Source organism: Monodelphis domestica, chromosome 7 (genome assembly GCF_027887165.1).
Source record: "Monodelphis domestica isolate mMonDom1 chromosome 7, mMonDom1.pri, whole genome shotgun sequence".
In the NCBI taxonomy this organism is placed as follows: domain Eukaryota; kingdom Metazoa; phylum Chordata; class Mammalia; order Didelphimorphia; family Didelphidae; genus Monodelphis; species Monodelphis domestica.
Genome location: NC_077233.1, coordinates 281,485,461 through 281,502,478, shown reverse-complemented (window position 1 = coordinate 281,502,478; position 17,018 = coordinate 281,485,461). Strand labels below are relative to the sequence as shown.

Below are 17,018 nucleotides of genomic sequence, written 5' to 3'. Positions count from 1 at the left end.
ACAAAAGGTGAACTTAACAAAGAAGTGTGAAGTAACTCTAAAGATATAATCTAATCAAGAGAAGATGAGAACTAGGAATGGGCATTTAAAGGAGGAGACACAAGGGTGAAAGGTCTATATATTTGGCTCCCTTGCTATCTCCGGAAAAATATTGATTGGAATCACTCTCTTTCCCTTATTGGCAGTGGAAAGTTAGCTGAAAGAAGTGTGCTGAGCCTTTTGGCATCTTAGCATGGCTACAAGCTATTGTTCGGTTCAGTGGTGAGTTTCTGACTGAGTTTTCCTCCTTTACTTTCCAACTTTATCCTCTTAGAAGCCTCTAATCTTCTTCAGAGACCTAGAGGCAAGGATTTTTAAATTCCCCCTAGCACAGGCCAGGAGGGAGATATCCCATATCCCCAACCTTCCCTCTCCTTAATTCTTTCCCTCTATATTAATTAAATTACCATAAAATACCAAACTGACTTGGGTATTTTATTTGGGATTTCCCCTGGCGACCAATTAAATCGAGATTTTAAGTCACAACTTTTAAATCATCATTACAGGAGGCAAGGATGAATTTGGAGGTGGTACTAAGAAGTTGAAAGGAGAACATTTTAGAATATCTGTTTCAAGAATTGTAATAGGCTGGCTGCGAACAAGATGTGGAATAAGTAGTCAAAATGGAGGGGAAATTTAAAAAATTAATTCTCAAATACATTGCATGTTGTAATAGTTTTAATTCATAAGACTTCTGTAAACTGGTAGTGGATAGAGAGCTGGCTTTGTGGGCAGGAAGACCTGTGTTCAAGTCCCATCTCTGACATATATTGTCTTGGTCTTTTTCTGTTCTTTTTTAATATGTAAAAATTTAATTTTTCAAAATTTTCATTCATGCTTGCTGGTGTTATTTGTTAATGTGGAAAAAACACATAACTATTAAATAGTCAGAAAAAACACTCTTTAATTATGGAGAGGAGTTCAGCACTAAATTAGGCTTACTCAGAGCTGTGAGCTACAAATTCAGCTCTGATCACTGAACTCCTGGGAGGGCCACTGAGCAAGATGACAATTCTGAAGGACAAAAGAATTTGGGTAACATATACATTCTGGGGAACCCAGGGACAGGGAATATGACTGATTGACATGGCCACAAGTAAATGGGAGTGTTCAAACTAGGGCGGCTAGGGAAAGAAACCATAGCCAGAGGCTAGGGTACAAGAAAATGGACTATTTATAATACTAATACTAAAATGGACGGTCCCTGCCCAGGTATTGGTCTTCTTGGGAACAGGCCTGAGACAATGGGGAAAAGTTAAGACAAAAAAAAACAATTTAGCATTTGCTTTTCCCCACCTAACTGGGATTATCATTTACCTTAGGATGTATTATTCAGTATGAAGCAGCTAGTCTGAGAATCCCTTCAGGGTGAATTCCCATAGGAACAAGGGCAAGTTTTGAAGTCTCCATCTTTCAAGCTGACTAAACTTGAGGTTCTCTTAGATTCATTGTTGACATCTTCAAGTTCACAATAACAAAAGTAAAATTACAAAAAATAAAATGTAGGCTGGAATCAAACTTGGAAGTTGCATTTTACAAAGTAAATATTCTTTGGGAGAGATTATTTCTTCATGATTATTTTTTTTATTTTACTCCTTTTTATTTTGTTTTTGAAATTTTTATTTAATTAGTTGATTTAGGATATTTTTGCACGGTTACAAGATTCATGTTCTTTCCCTCCCTTCCCCCCTCTTAGATTTTAAATTAAAATACAATAGATTTCACAGAACCTTTTTGAGGGTTTTCTCACTGATTTCGTGGTCACCATAAACTTATATTTAAAATAGTGGCATTTAAATAAATATTAAATTAAATAAATAAAATTAAATTTTATTTAATAATATAATAAATATCATTATATTTATTATATTATATTATTTTATTTTATTATATATTATATTATTTATATTATATATGTATATTATATTTATATAAAAATAAATAAATAAAATTTAAAAATAAAATTAAATAAAATTTGGCATTTAAAAGAAGTGGATGCCATAAACTGTGGCAGTTAAAAGAGTGGGAGACATAAACTGTAAGAGTTAAAATAGTTGAGGTTAGATATAAGAGTGGGTGAGTAAATTTGTGACCACAGAAAATATGTTTCACTGCAGTGTCTTGGTTTTAAATCAAATATAAGGCCAGGGAAATATTCCCAATTATGAATATACCCAAGTCAACTGTGTTTTATAGAGAATTTAATTAATAATACAATGATGAATTAAAGAAAGAGAGAAAGAGTAAGAAAGGAATAAGTATGAAGGGCCTTAAGCCAACATGGCCTAGACCTGAGTCTTAAGAGAGAGAGATCAGTCAGTCAGTCATTTATCACTCACCACAAGGTCTATCTAAGCAAGGATTCTAGTGACAGAGTCTCCTCAGAGAGAGTTCCTGCCAGAGTCCTCCTCAAAGAGCCTTCCAGCCAGAGACTGTTTCAAAGGGCCTCTCTCAAGAGCCTCCAGAGGGACAGAGTCCCCTCAGAGGAGCTCCAGCGAGACCTCCTTAGAGATTGTCCTCTAAGAGCTTCCCTTCTCCAGAGCCTCTCCTCAAGTGATCCTCCAAAAGGATTTCTCCAAAAGGATCCTCATAAGAGACTGATCTTTCAAGAGATTCTGCTTTTTCTTATATAGGGGGTTTTCTCCTATGTCACCTCCCCTAAGTTCTTACATCTACCAATCACAGTAGATGTTTTCCGAAGGACAACCCATTCTAAAAACACTGCTGGGTCGACTAATACCCTCAGAAAGTCTGAACCAGAGAAAACACAGCTGAGTCGACTAATCCCCTCAAGAGAAAACCTCTAAGAGAGTTTTCACCTCTTTGCTCCTGGCAAATTTACAAGTTGCCCGACCTTTATAGGTACCTAGCATCCCATTGTATCAATTCTAAAAACAGGCATGGCTCAAAGAACTCCCTGCCTCATCATAAGCACGGGTCCAAGTACTTTCATTGTTTAGCAAGGAGTTTTCTCCCCTAAAGCAGTCTTAAGTATGGGTGGAGTAGAGGTCCTCCCATTTCTGATCCTGGCGAGTTCTCACAGTCAAAATGGGGAATGTTCCCAGTAGGGAATTGTTCCAATTGAGAATTCCCCGATGGGGAAATTTTTAACATTCACAAGTCTGAGAAATTTCAAGATTTACACCCCACTCCCTCCCATAGCTGCAATTCCACAGGGTTTTACATGTGTCACTGATCAAGACCTATTTACATATTATTAATATTTGCAATAGGGTGATCATTTAGAGTCTACATCCCCAATCATGATCCCATCGACCCATGTGATCAAGCAGTTGTTTTTCTTCTGTGTTTCTATTCCCACACTTCTTCCTAAAAATATGGAATGCTTCATGAATTTGCATGTCATCCTTGTGCAGGGGCCATGCATACTAATCTTCTCTGTATCGTTCCAATTTTTTTAAATTTTTTTTTGTTCCAGTTTTAATATTTGTATATTGTCTATCCTGAGTTAACACTAACTTAAGTACCTCAGTAGATTATGAAGACAGGATTAACTCTCTTTTGTCTACCTTTTGATTGAATCAATACAAGCTTGAACTAGGTGGAGGAGTTCACAAACCACTTAGTGAATTCACACCCTACAGCAAGATACTTGGAGAGTTCCACCCTTTTTTCCTAACTCAAAACTTGTGAATTCTGTTAAAAGTTCATACCCTTAGAAACTGTGAACCCTTTTGATGAGTATTCACCCTCTAGAAGGTATGAACTGGTTCCCATAAACACTGCCCAGGGGGCAGTGCTAGACAATTTGGAAGCTGTGAAGAGGGGAGGAGACAAGAAGACACTTTATAAAAGGCCCTGAATTTCTGAGGCAAAAAGGAAGTTGATTCCAAGAAGGAAGTCGACTTCAAGAAAGAGCTAGACTTCAAAAAGGAAGTCAGCTTAAGGAAGAAAGTCAACTCAAGGGAAACAGTGGGCCTTAGGAGTCACCTTCAGCTCAAGTCATTGTCTTGACCTACTACTTGGAGGGAACTTGGATGAGTAGATAGCTGGCTTTCCCTTCCTGTCTTCTGGAGAGAGTGTAATTCTGGTTGAAGGTCAACAAGTCCTGGCTGAGTAGGTTAATGTCTTCTCTACCTTTTTGTATTTTTCTACTTTCACTCTTTCCACCCCTTTTGTAAATAAAAGCTATTAAAGGTCACTTCAACTTTGAGCAATAATACTTTGAATCATATATTTTAGTCAAATCCTTAATTTTAACACTTACATTATCTACTAGCCCAGTATATCATTGATACTCCTGATTCACAGTGGAAAACACAAAAATTTAATTCCTTAAAGCAGAGTTACTTTTTCTCTGATGCAGAAATCTACTTGAGAGGTTTGTTTCTGGAAACAGATTTATCAAAATCTTAACTTTACTGTTATTTTATAAATTACTTTTAATAAGAAAATCCTATTAATATTTTCCCTTTTCTAATTCTAAGCAGGCTATTTTATTTCCAGAGCTGAGAAGTAATGATAAATTAGTCCATGTGTACACCTAATCATGAGGGAATTTGAGACAACTGCTTAGACCATGGCAAATATACCCTTTTACCCAGTGATATAACTGTGAATCATAGTTGGGGGGATGAGAGAGGAAGGTTGGTGGGCCAAAATATGAAAATGAGCATTGGTAAATCAATTTCAAAGTTTTAAAAATTCATCAACTCTGTTCCTAAAAAGCTGATAAATTTTGGAACCAAGCTACTCCATCAAGGGGATAAATTTTAGTGGCTCAAAATACTTTAATACTTCCCATAAAAGACTTTTGAGTGCCTTATTCCATCCCAGCATTGAAATTGAACTAAAAGAGTGTCTGCCACAGTCAATCCCATGTCTGAACATGGTAACCCTCATGAGTTTTAAAGAAAAAAAAATACATTTCAAATAGACTTGACATTTATGTTGGGGGTGGGGGTGTTTTTCACAGGGCAAGGCTTATACTATTTAGTGTACTGAAAAGGAGAGCAAGAATGATACCTAGGGACATGAATAGACAATTTTCTGATAAAGAAATCAAAACTATTAATAAGCACATGAAAAAATGCTCTAAATCTCTGATAATCAGAGAGATGCAAAACAAAACAACTCTGAGTTATCACCTCACACCTAGCAGATTGACTAACATGACAGCAAAGGAAAGTAATGAATGCTGGAGGGGATGAGGCAAAGTTGGGATATTAATGCATTGCTGGTGGAGTTGTGAATTGATCCAACCATTCTGGAAGACAATTTGGAACTATGCCCAAAGGGCGCTAGAAGACTGTCTACCCTTTGATCCAGCCATAGCACTGCTGGGTTGGTACCCCAAAGAGATCATAAGGAAAAAGACTTGTACAAGAATATTCATAGCTGCACTCTTTGTGGTAGCCAAAAATTGGAAAATGAGGGGATGCCCTTCAATTGGGGAATGGCTGAACAAATTATGGTAAATGCTGGTGATGGAATACTATTGTGCTAACAGGAATAATAAAGTGGAGGAATTCCATGTGAGCTGGAATGACCTCCAGGAAGTGATGCAGAATGAAAGGAGCAGAACCAGGAGAACATTGAACACAAAGACTGATACACTGTGGTACAATCAAATGTAATAGACTTCTCCATTAATGGCAGTGCAGTGATCTTGAATAACTCCGAGGGATCTACGAGAAAAAACACTATCCACATCCAGAGGAAAAACTGTGGGAGAAGAAACACCGAAGAAAAACAACTGCTTGATTATATGGGTCGAGGGGATATGGGTGGGCATGTAGACTCTGAATGAACATCCCAGTGCAAACACCAACAACATGGAAATAGGTTTTGATCAAGGACACATGTAATACCCAGTGAAATTGCACATCAGCAACAGGAAGGGTGGGGGGAGGGAAGGGAGGGAAATAATGTGATTCTTGCAACCAAGAAATAATGTTATAAATTGACTAATTAAATTAATTTAATTTTTTTAAAAAACAGTGGAATTGTGCAACAGCTAAAGGAAGGGGTGGGGGAGGGGAGGGAAAGAATATGATTCTTATAACCAAGGAAAAATGTTCTAAATTGACTAATTAAATAAAATTTTCAAAAATAAAAAAGAAGGATGCCTACTGGAATAGAATAGACATGAATCTCTTCCAATAGGTCAACGAATACTAAGATGTTACTTTTTTGTGGGAAAAGCATGTAGATATCACTAAACATTCAGGAACACCAGATGCCACTGTAGGCAATATTGTGAATTAAACTTTAATGTGCTTTTCTGTTTCTATAATTATAAGGAGAGAAGTTACAGAGAATTCTTTCACAGTATTAGAAAACTGTAATAGTCCATTGCAAAAGGTGAAATTAATTTTCTATGCAAATTCTGCTGGCTATTATTTCTTTTTAAAAATTTTTCATGAATCTGTTAAAAGTCTCCCTCCTCTCTTTAATAATTTTCATGTCTCTGATGAATGAAAACCTTTGAAATTTTAGGGGTTTTGTCAGGGTTGATACAGGTTGAAACTGACCAGATGACATGACTCTGATATTTACATATAATGAACTGAAAAGGAAAATCTTCACATTACGAAGCCTTTTTATTACTGTCTGGTTTAAAAGCACCTAACGGAGATGGCAAGTTTTATCATGCACCTTTAACTACCAAATTCACAAAACAAACAGAAGGTTTAGCAGGGGAGGCAGAGAGAAATCAGGCGATATCCTCTAGCAATTCTTCCAGTAAAACAGCATGTGGTGACTCAAATTGCTATGGGAACATGGGAGCTCATCAGGAAAATCTAGTTCTAGGTGAATGTATTTATTCTTTAACATCTTATACCTCCATAACAAACAGAAGGCATTTAAGCAGATGTCCATAATCAGTACGATAAAATGTTAATGGAGACCAGACACATGTTGTATTAGAGAGCTTGGCATAATTTAACTCATATTAAGAATAAACAGATTTCTGCATATATTCTTTGTAAAATATTGCAGATGATTTTAACATACACTATAATTTCAAATGAATAAGAGAGAAGGCAACTAAGGGAATAAACAAAGGAGGAATTTATGCTCCAGTTATTCTTCTATCAATACTACAAAGTTTTAATGGGAGGGGTTGAAGGAAGGAACAACAGTGTCAAATTCTCCCCCCCCCCAATGCCAGCTGAGGGTGCTTTTGTCCTAATCCAAATATTCAAGATATTCAGGTACCAAAATTGAAAGGAAAGAATGAAGGAAAGCAGACACCTTCAAAGGATATTGGATCTGAAATCATAAAAGAGTCCACCTGATTAAGTCCAATTTGAATACATTCTGTGAGACCTACCATTCTAGCTTTTGGGAAAAAATATATAATTTTATTCAATGTAAAAGGCCTGAGTTCTGTTTCTAACCTAGAGCAATTCACTGAATATTTGGGGGCTTGTTTCCTCATCTGTAAAATGGTTGAGAAACCATTATTAAGGCCTTTTCTAGCTGTAACATCCAATAATCCTTATCTCCCATTCTGAATCCATTTCTGAACTGATTACTTTTATTTTAAACAACCTAAAAGGCATATGTATTGTATTTCAAGAAATCTTCTAAATCTACTTTACTTATATAACAAATCTCTTATCATTAGCTTTTCCACATTTATTCCATGGTTATTCAAAATAAGACTTTTCATAATACAAGTCTTCAATCACTACCTTTAATAATTTTTTCTTTGCCATTAAATATTTATGATGTAGCAATTAGAGCATTTGGAAGTTTTAAGGAAAGCACTTCCTATAATGTCCCTTATACAATTTAAAACAGATGGTAACCATAGTCATCTTCTAGTTTCTGGTGCTGAAGAGAAGTCAGAATGCCAAATTTATGACATTAATTATTTCCATGGCAACATATTGATGAAAAATACAAAATCAGTATTTCTGTGTAAGATCAATCAAAGGGAAAGAATAGACTTATAAAGGTGAATCCACCTTTTAAAAGCATGCCAACTTGAAGAACAGTAAGAGGAAAACCAAAATATAGTAATTAGACTTTGGGGGAGGAGGGGTTTCCATCATCACCTCAAGCTGTAACTAACATGAAAATATTAATCCCAAAAAACAACGTCACCCAGGTTGTTAGTGAGCTATAAAATTAACAAGAATATATTAGCAATCTAATCAGAATTAGATGTGGGTTACACCCACAATAAATACAGAAGGGTTTATAATTTCTCATTTTTTTGTTTTTGTTTTTCAAACAAGAGCAAAGGATGTATAAGAATAGAATAAAATCAATGGAGGAGAGAGATAGGAATGGAAAAGGTAAAGAAGCATCTTATAATCGAAGAGGAAGAGAAACAGTGCCACTAAAAATCATTCCCAATAGGAAAGGAATGGATCTAAGAGAAACCTTAAAGTTTTTCAATGCAGAAATTTCTACATTAAGATAGGGGTCTCCAAAGTGGGGGTCCCACTCTCCTATTGGGTCAAGAAGGCCTTGTATAACTAAAAAAGGTGGGTTAACAAACAATTGGGCAGGAGAAGATGGGTTACATCCCATCTTTCATTTAATATCCAAATGGCTTTTCTCCAACACAACTTCACCCAATATCACACAAAACTCCATTCATTACACTCCCCCTCTATTAAGAATTGCCCCTCAGAACTGGATCACCCATAAAAGCTACATATCATCAAGAAATTTCACCTTCCACAAAGGGAAATATATCTCCCCCTTTCTTTATCAGTTGCTTTCTGTCTATAAGATGCACTGATCAGAGCTCAGTTCAGTAAGAAATCCACACAGAGCCCCAACTTTTCATTTTATGTAGGACAATGAGCTACACAGGATGAAGGGGGTAAAGAAAGATTCAATCTGCATCACTTTCCTCAAAACTTCCCTCTCATTTGAGCTTCCCTGTCTCTGATAAAGTCTTCATCATCTCCAGGTTCACAACTTCAAAGTTATTTTGGTCTTTTTCACTCACTCCACATATTCAATCAGTTGCCATTTCTTATTGTTTCTATCTCTTCAATCACACAGTCATTAACCTATTTCAAGTACTTATCCCTTCTTATGTGGTCTAATAAAATAGCCTCTTAATTGTTCTCCCTGACTTATTTCTCCTCATTCCAATTTATCTTTCACAGAGCTGCCAAAATAGTCTTCCGAAAACACATCTGACCATATTACTCAGACCCTACTCAGTAAAGTGCAGCAATTCATTAGTGGATCAAATATAAATTCCTATGTGGACATTTAAAGCCCTTCCCAACTACACCACAACCACCTTTCCAGTCTCATTATATATTTACTGTTTTTCCCGCAATCTAGGATTCACCCAAGCTGGCCAAATGACTATTCCTTACACTTAATTCCTTACAAAATCAAAACTAAAATATCTAAACATAGGATTGAGGATGTAGAGCTAAAAGGAACCTTAGAAGGCATCGTGTCCCATCCCCTTTTTTTTGCCATTAAGGAATCTGAAGTCCAGAAAAGATAAATAACTTGCCACAATCACAAGCTAAAAGTATCTGAGGTAGACTCTGAACCCAATTTTTCTGACTCCAAGTTCAATGTTCTATCTACTATGTCATGCTGCCTTTTCAAATGCATAAGAAAGTAATTTATGATACCATCCACTAAGTAGAATCAAATAAAGACGAGTAGAAAACAGAGATGATTCAGTTATGTTTATTTTTTAATGTATGGTGGATATCTACCCACAAAGAAACATGACTAACCAAAAGAGTTTGGGGGTGACAAGTCCATAAAGAGACTCAAGGCCCACTGAGGCAAAAGCAGTGGGAAAAAGACGCATTTGCATATCTGCCTCAGATCCTTGGCAAAGAGGAGACAGGTATTTCTATTTGCAGACGATATAACTGCTTACTTAGAAATCAGGAGAATATCCTCAAAGAAACTGAGACAATAGGTTCAAAAGAGTAACAAGATATAAAACAAATACTCAAAAATCAACAGTATTTTATGCTATCTAGCAACAAAGCAAAGTTTACAATGAAATAATAAAAAGAATATTTTGTTCTAGGTAACGTCCAAAAAACAAACAAATACTTAAATATAAGAGAAACTCCACAGAAGAATCAAATTGTTTATAATACTAAAGATATTAATATCAGTCTTCTATAAAGAATCAGAAGAAAAAACATCCAGGACTATGAGTTTAACACTAGTCTATTCCACCAAGGTCTTGATATTTGTAACGGAAATGTATCCTAAGGGCCGCTTTTAAAGTTAAATGAATGTGAGGACAAAAAAGGTGGGCTACCATGAGGAAATGGTAGAGGTACAGCAAAACTGAAAACTATCATGGAAGGAGGAGGCAGGAACTCTTCAATCACTTAACTACTTGGCTTGCCCAACTATAACACCCCACAGTAATGTTGAGTGCTTAGCAATGCCCCAGAACTTGGGGCTTTTAACGCTAAAACTTTCCCATCCCAAAGTGAAACTAAGATCAATCATCCATGCGTTTAGTCTCATTTGATTAAACATACTAAAAGCCTAGACATTTATAGTAACTATATTCTTCAAATCCAGCTATAATCCCTAAAGAGCCCTATCTATTCTTGTAGAAACATATTTAAAACTTTATTTTATTTTCTCTAGAAATATTCTGAAATGATTATTTCTCTGTTCTCAACTAAAATCTCACCATCTACAAAAAGTCTTGCTAAAGCTCCTTTAATGTTAGTACCTTAAAATTTCTCTGTGTATATCTTGTTTGTAAATTGTTTTCACTTCTTTTTCCTCCTTTAGACAGTGTTCTCCTTTGGAGTCAGAGACCCTTTTTTGCCTTTCTTTGTATTTCCATTTTTTTTTACATAGTTCTTGGTACAATGCTTTTTAACGTGACTATTGTCTAAAAAGACCTTTTCAGACTCTTTTTTAAAAGTCTGTTGGAAAGGTAGGAAGACAGGAAGAGGATAGTTAAGAAGATTGGTAGAAGACAAGCTAAAACCTTTCTTAAGGAAATATTAAGTGTCCTAACCAAATTTACCTGTCTCTGCATATTTCCTCCTTTTCTTTCCCCCGACTTCTGTCAAATGACTGGGGCTACAACATAGGCAAAGGAATTGGACTCTATTTGGTGGTATGTTGGTAAATGTTTAACAATCAGCTCTCCAGAAAAAAAAAAAGTATGCATACACACATACACTCACATATTATAAGTATATTGATATAAATTTATAGCACAAGATTAACAAATAATGAAATATACAATACTCTTTGTTGTAAATGCCATACAGCCAATTAATTCTCATAGAATGCTTTTGTTGCCCTTACTAAAACTTACATTGTAATCTATGGCTGCAAATGAACCAGAATTTGGCAAATGAAGTTACATCTGAATGTGTTCTTGTTGCAATAAATATATTGTCATTCAATGTTATGTATGAACTATTATAAAACTATTTTTCACCCTCATACAAATTACATTCATTACACTGAAAACTCTCTAAACTTCATCATGCCTGATTGTAATAGTTCTTTAACTATCCTTTTAGTTTTTTGTATAGTTGTATTATTTGATTCTACATTATCCACAAAATCCTGAAAATTATTCAAACAAATTTCTTGTTTTAAAATTTTACCTAGATGATATAATGTTTTCATGCATGGTGCAGTTAGTTCTTCATAAGGACAAATGAAGGGTTTAATAAATCAAAATAATTAAGAATGCTTTCATCATTGTTTCTGTTCAGTAAAACATGTAAATTTTTGTGTTGAATAGTACCATTCCTAGGAAGAATATTAAATGTATTCTTTTTATTAAATGAAATGTCTTTAACATAATTGACTTGATTGACTCTTCGACTTGAGATTCATGCTTTCCATTATCAATCTTTAAATTTTCCAAAACTTTTATGGTATATTTGATTAATTTTTGTGCTTTCTGAATGTTAGTTGATCTCAGCTGTAATGCAGATGAAAGTAATGAAAATTCTTCAAGAATGTCAATTATTAAAGTAAGGCTTTGCAAGAAATTAACATTAGTTAATATCCTTGCCAAATCGGAAGAAGAAAAATGCACATATAATGCAAGATACGTATGCCAAACAGTAGTTGTAGCTAGTAAGCTATATGCTGCCCATCTCATTTCCAATAGGCAACAGAAATTAATAACTTAAATTTCAAATTCTTTAGCTAGCTTCTAGCCCAGTTCTATTTTTATTAGGTTGGTGATCAATAGAACAAATTTTATCCAGAAATATCTTCAAATTATTCACTTCCTTTACTTCAGATATGGAATCATCAAGCGATAGTTGAAACTACTGATTTCAACAATGCCAAATGATGATTCTAGAAAATTTTGTAACAACTTCAGTTATTCCATATTTTCTTGTTAGCCTAATCATCAGAATGAAATGTGATTAATTTTGCTTTCAAATATTTATCATTAAAGCCATAATCATTTAAAGATGATAGCATATTTCAACATATTGCATTTCTCTAATAATGTATTTTCTTTCAAAGCAACAACTGCATAAAGGCCATGTTAACAATCAGCTGATAAAACTCTCAAAAATGTAAAACTTGGATATTGAAAGTAATGAGGAGTCAGATCTGGCCTATGTTCCAGTGAAAGGAAGACCTCTCTCTACTCCTACTCAGAAGAGATTCTAGATATACATTTCAAGGAATAGTCCCATTGATTTACTGAGGAGAGTGGTTCAAAAAAGAATGGAATTTGACTTGGTTCCTTGAGTATTCGGGAATCTTAACTCAAACTTTATTTTTATATATTGCTTTTCTTCGTCAAGATTCCTATAAATGTTACCTAAAATTGTCTTAGGAAAAGAGTCACACCAAAGGTCATAAAAGACTATGTCATTTTAGATATCTATCTCTCAGAGCCAGAAAATATTTGGACAATAGATCAGTATTAAATTGTTCTGGAAGACTTTAGCCTAAAATGAATACAGTATTAGTATCAATATATTTTTTAAATTCTGAATGTGAGACCTTTTTTTTTAACGTTGATAGGATGGCCATCAAAGCCCACTTGTTCACCTAGATGTCATTAAATTTCAGTAAGGAAATCCATGTTACTTTCATTAATTTTATTTTTATAACAACATAGTTTCAAGTTGGATGGCAATGTCTCCCACATATCTTCACACCATGTCACTCAGCTTCTCAATTTAAAAAGGGCAGTGAATTGTAAGAGGTAATCACAAAAATTGAATAAAGAATTTTAAATTCCATTTTTTGCTTAATTATATTCCATGTAAGTCAATGAAACAAACTATATAATCATTGGAGAACATCTTGTGTCCTCATCAAAGCCTTCATAATAGAATTAAAGCCATTTTAGCATGAGCTTGTTAAAGAAAAAATATCTGGAGAAATTTTAACTGAATAGATTCTGGTAAAAGACTTTTCTTTCTACAAAAGCAATGTAGCTCAGTATGAGACACCTATGAATTCTTTGAGCATTACAACACGTGAAACAAAATAAAATACACAATGGCCTTCATTCCAGAGTGGACTCCTTCCATTCCTATAGTTATTATGATTTTTAGCAGAAAGTGGGGCAGATGGTGCTTAAGAATCAGTGTTAGATCACCTATCAAGTGGATGTACTACTAGAGGAATTAAATTTTACCAATCTTGAAATTATCACCATAAATCAAACCAGAAGACAGAAAAAAGTTGTAGCCAAATGAAAAGTTAGCTTGTGAGTTTTCCATAGAGAGACAAATAAAGAAGATGGAAGAGATAGTCTTAACCTGTTTCCTTTGTCTGATTTCTTAAGTCCCAAACTTGTCAGCAAGAAACATTATTTCATGGGATATCTGATCATCTTGCATGGTAGTTGTAATATTAAATATCATCAAGAATAACATGAAAATATCAGTTTATGCAACAAATTCTGTTGCAGATAAATATTTAGGAACATTCTACCAAGAATTTAATGAGATCCTTAAAAGTTAAGTCAATAAGTACTCTGCTACTTCCTGAAACAGGAATAGATGAATACAAAAAAAAAAAAAGTCCCATATTATGGATTAGGAATACTGAATGAAAGAGAGTAACATAACACTTCACTTGTTAATTTTCTTTCCAATGGAGGGATCTGGTCACAAAGACAACACCAGTTTTAAATATAAACTAATTTAATAAATTTTATAAAGGAGAACCTTTAAAAGATTATGAGTGTACCTCCCCATGAAAAAAGAGACATGTAAATTAAAATCAGTTTAATTAAAATTTATGAAGGGACTCAATTAGGCAAAACCATTTGAGGATGATACCCAAGAATCTAAATAGTATTTCTAACTGACATATTACTCTAATATTGAGGACTTCCTGAAATAGAAAAGCAATATGGATGGCTAAGAGGTTGACCCTTCCTATACAAAGCCACCTCCCAGAGGTACCTATAAATTTTCCCAATTTATATTATAACTCTGGGGAGCTCTCACTTAATAAAAACAAAGGCAAGCTACTTTCTCTGCAGAAATATACTTATTGCTATTTAGTCATGTTTTACTCTTCATGACCCCATGGACTATACTTGGCAAAGATACTGGAGTGATTTGTCATTTCCTTCTCCAATAGATTAAGGAAAAAAGAGGGTAAGTGACTTACCCAGGGTCATACAGCTAGTGTCTGAGGCCATATTTGAGCTCAGGTTTTCCTAATTCCAGGTCCAGCACTCTATCCAATAAACCATTTAATTGCCTAATATATACAGTCCAGTTATTTAGAATGAATGCCCTTCTGGGAGAAAACCTGTGTGTTACTAGAAAATTAATAACTTTCTTCCAGATCTGCACAGTCCACATGACTCACAGAACTAAGGAAAGGCATAGTCCAGGTTTATACCTCCACATCATGACTTGTTCCTCACTGATCCTTAGTTCCAATTCTGTTTAGTTCAGGAATATGATGTTGTTCAGGAATTCCACTTTTTTGTTCAAGAGGCTCAGTTAAATAATTCCTTTACTTGTTCAGAAATTCCTTGATGTTCCACTAACTATAATCTCTGGAGTCTTTAGTTCTCTTCTCTTGGGGCTACCACGTCATTGTGTAATGTAGGAGCAAGGAAGGTTCTATTCAGAAAAGAGATGTACTCCACATCATCCCTAAGGCCCTTCAACTCAAGACTCTCTCTACAGTCAATCCTCCTTTAGAAGCCAAGTGAAAGAGTTGCATTGGAACTGGTCCAGAAAAAAAAAAAAGTATTCTAAATCTGGTGACAATGAGCTAAAAGTATTCTTAATCTGGTGACAATCAGCTAAAAAATACTCTAGAAAAGGTGAATTCATTGCCTACCAAAGAAACACCTTTAAAGCCAGAAAAAAATGTCTCATTGTGATTCATCTTGACAGGAAGTAAACCAGTCAAGGAAATCTCACAGGAGGGCCTAATAGCCCTTTATATCAAATAACTTTATAAAGGACTGTTTTCACCAAAAATAAAAGGGTCATTACCTTATAACGAATGAATGAATAAACGAATCTTTCTAGTAGTAGTTTCATTTTTTTAAAGAAGAAAATTTTTTAACCCAAATCAATAAAACTTCAGGAAGTGTAGAAATAATATTTTAAAATAGGGTACTGAAATTCTGGCCAGTCTAGTCTCCGCATAAGCTTTCTAAAAATTATTGTTGCTTAGCACAATTTATCTTCCTCTACTTTTGAAACCAGAAACTCTCCAAAAAGTTCCATATGTTTTCACAACAGCACTGAAGGTTGCAGACAGCTGGAGCAGTGAAGAGAAGCGGTAGAGAATGAAGAGAATGTAGAGGTTTTTAGAGTTACTGAATTTAAGATCATTTATGATGGTAGCTTTTATTTTCCTTTTCTCTTTAGAAAAATGCACACAAAATACACATAAATACGAAAGTGTTTACCTTTTCCCTACTAAATCCAAGTGGCTTCCTCCTGTTTAAGCTATTAATCTTGAAAATCCCATCCTGTCTTTGAAATAAATTTTAAATAAAAGATCTGTGGTTTCAGATTTCTGTTTAAATATAAGAATGCAACTCCAATCTGGTGAGGAAAAAACAAATTAGCAGCTGTAGGTAGGTTTCCAGGAGGCTCAATAAAAAAGGGAGATGGAACGAAATCAATTTCAACCTTTAATTTCTATTTGAAGGAAGCAAATGTGTAAAGGAAAGAGAAGAAACCAATACTATTGACACATTTGACCACTTATAGAAATCTGGGATACCTTAACAATTATATCTGAAATTAATATCTGTACCCTTGAACTACAATTATAATATCTGAAATTAATATCTGTACCCTTGAACTACAATTCGCAGCACCCCATCCTCCTCCTCACATTACATGCTGATGTAGGGAAGATATAAATTTGGTGTAGCCCCGCCTCTCATTCTCTTGTCTTCCTGTCATGGCTTTGATGGAGTGGGCTTTTAAACAGACAAGAAGAACTTAGTCACATGGCCTTAATTTTGTTAAATAATTAGGTTTTTTTACTTCTATTTCCTTTTTATTCCTTCTACTTCAAGTGATTATTAACAAACTCTATAAAATATAATTCTTGGAGTTGCTGGATATTAATTTAAGCCCTAAAGATAATAATATATTACATAATTATATAATATTGCAATGTTTTAATGTTATATGAATAAATGGTATATATACTACAAAACCAAATATCATCAAAGAGTCTGACAATTATTCCAAATCATATTGAAAAGCAAAAAAAATTAAAAATTTTGTGAAGATTAAAGGACATTTCTCATTTATGTTTAGGTTGCTACTCTGCCTCCTTCAATTTTTAACTTTGCGTCTTCTAAATAAAGTCTAAAAAATTTATGTTTAATGAAATCCTGTATCTACAGATAAAATTTGGTCCAACTTAAATAGTGCTTTAAGATTTATAATATGCTTTACATGCATTACCTCATTTTATCATTACAACAATCCTTTAATATAGGTATTATTATTATTATTATTATTCCCTATTAAGCATATAGAAAATGAAGTTCTGAAACACAAGGTGACTTGCTAGGAAAAGTTAGCAACTTA

The 17,018-nt window shown here is 34.3% G+C and overlaps 1 protein-coding gene and 1 pseudogene across 2 annotated transcripts in view; both read right to left on the bottom strand.

Annotated features, from left to right (window-relative positions):
- The window catches only part of COMMD10 (COMM domain containing 10), a 183,549-nt gene that overhangs the window by 79,994 nt on the left and 86,537 nt on the right, over window positions 1-17,018 (bottom strand). The window lies entirely within an intron of this gene.
- LOC130455724 (U6 spliceosomal RNA) lies at window positions 3,372-3,484 on the bottom strand (annotated as a pseudogene).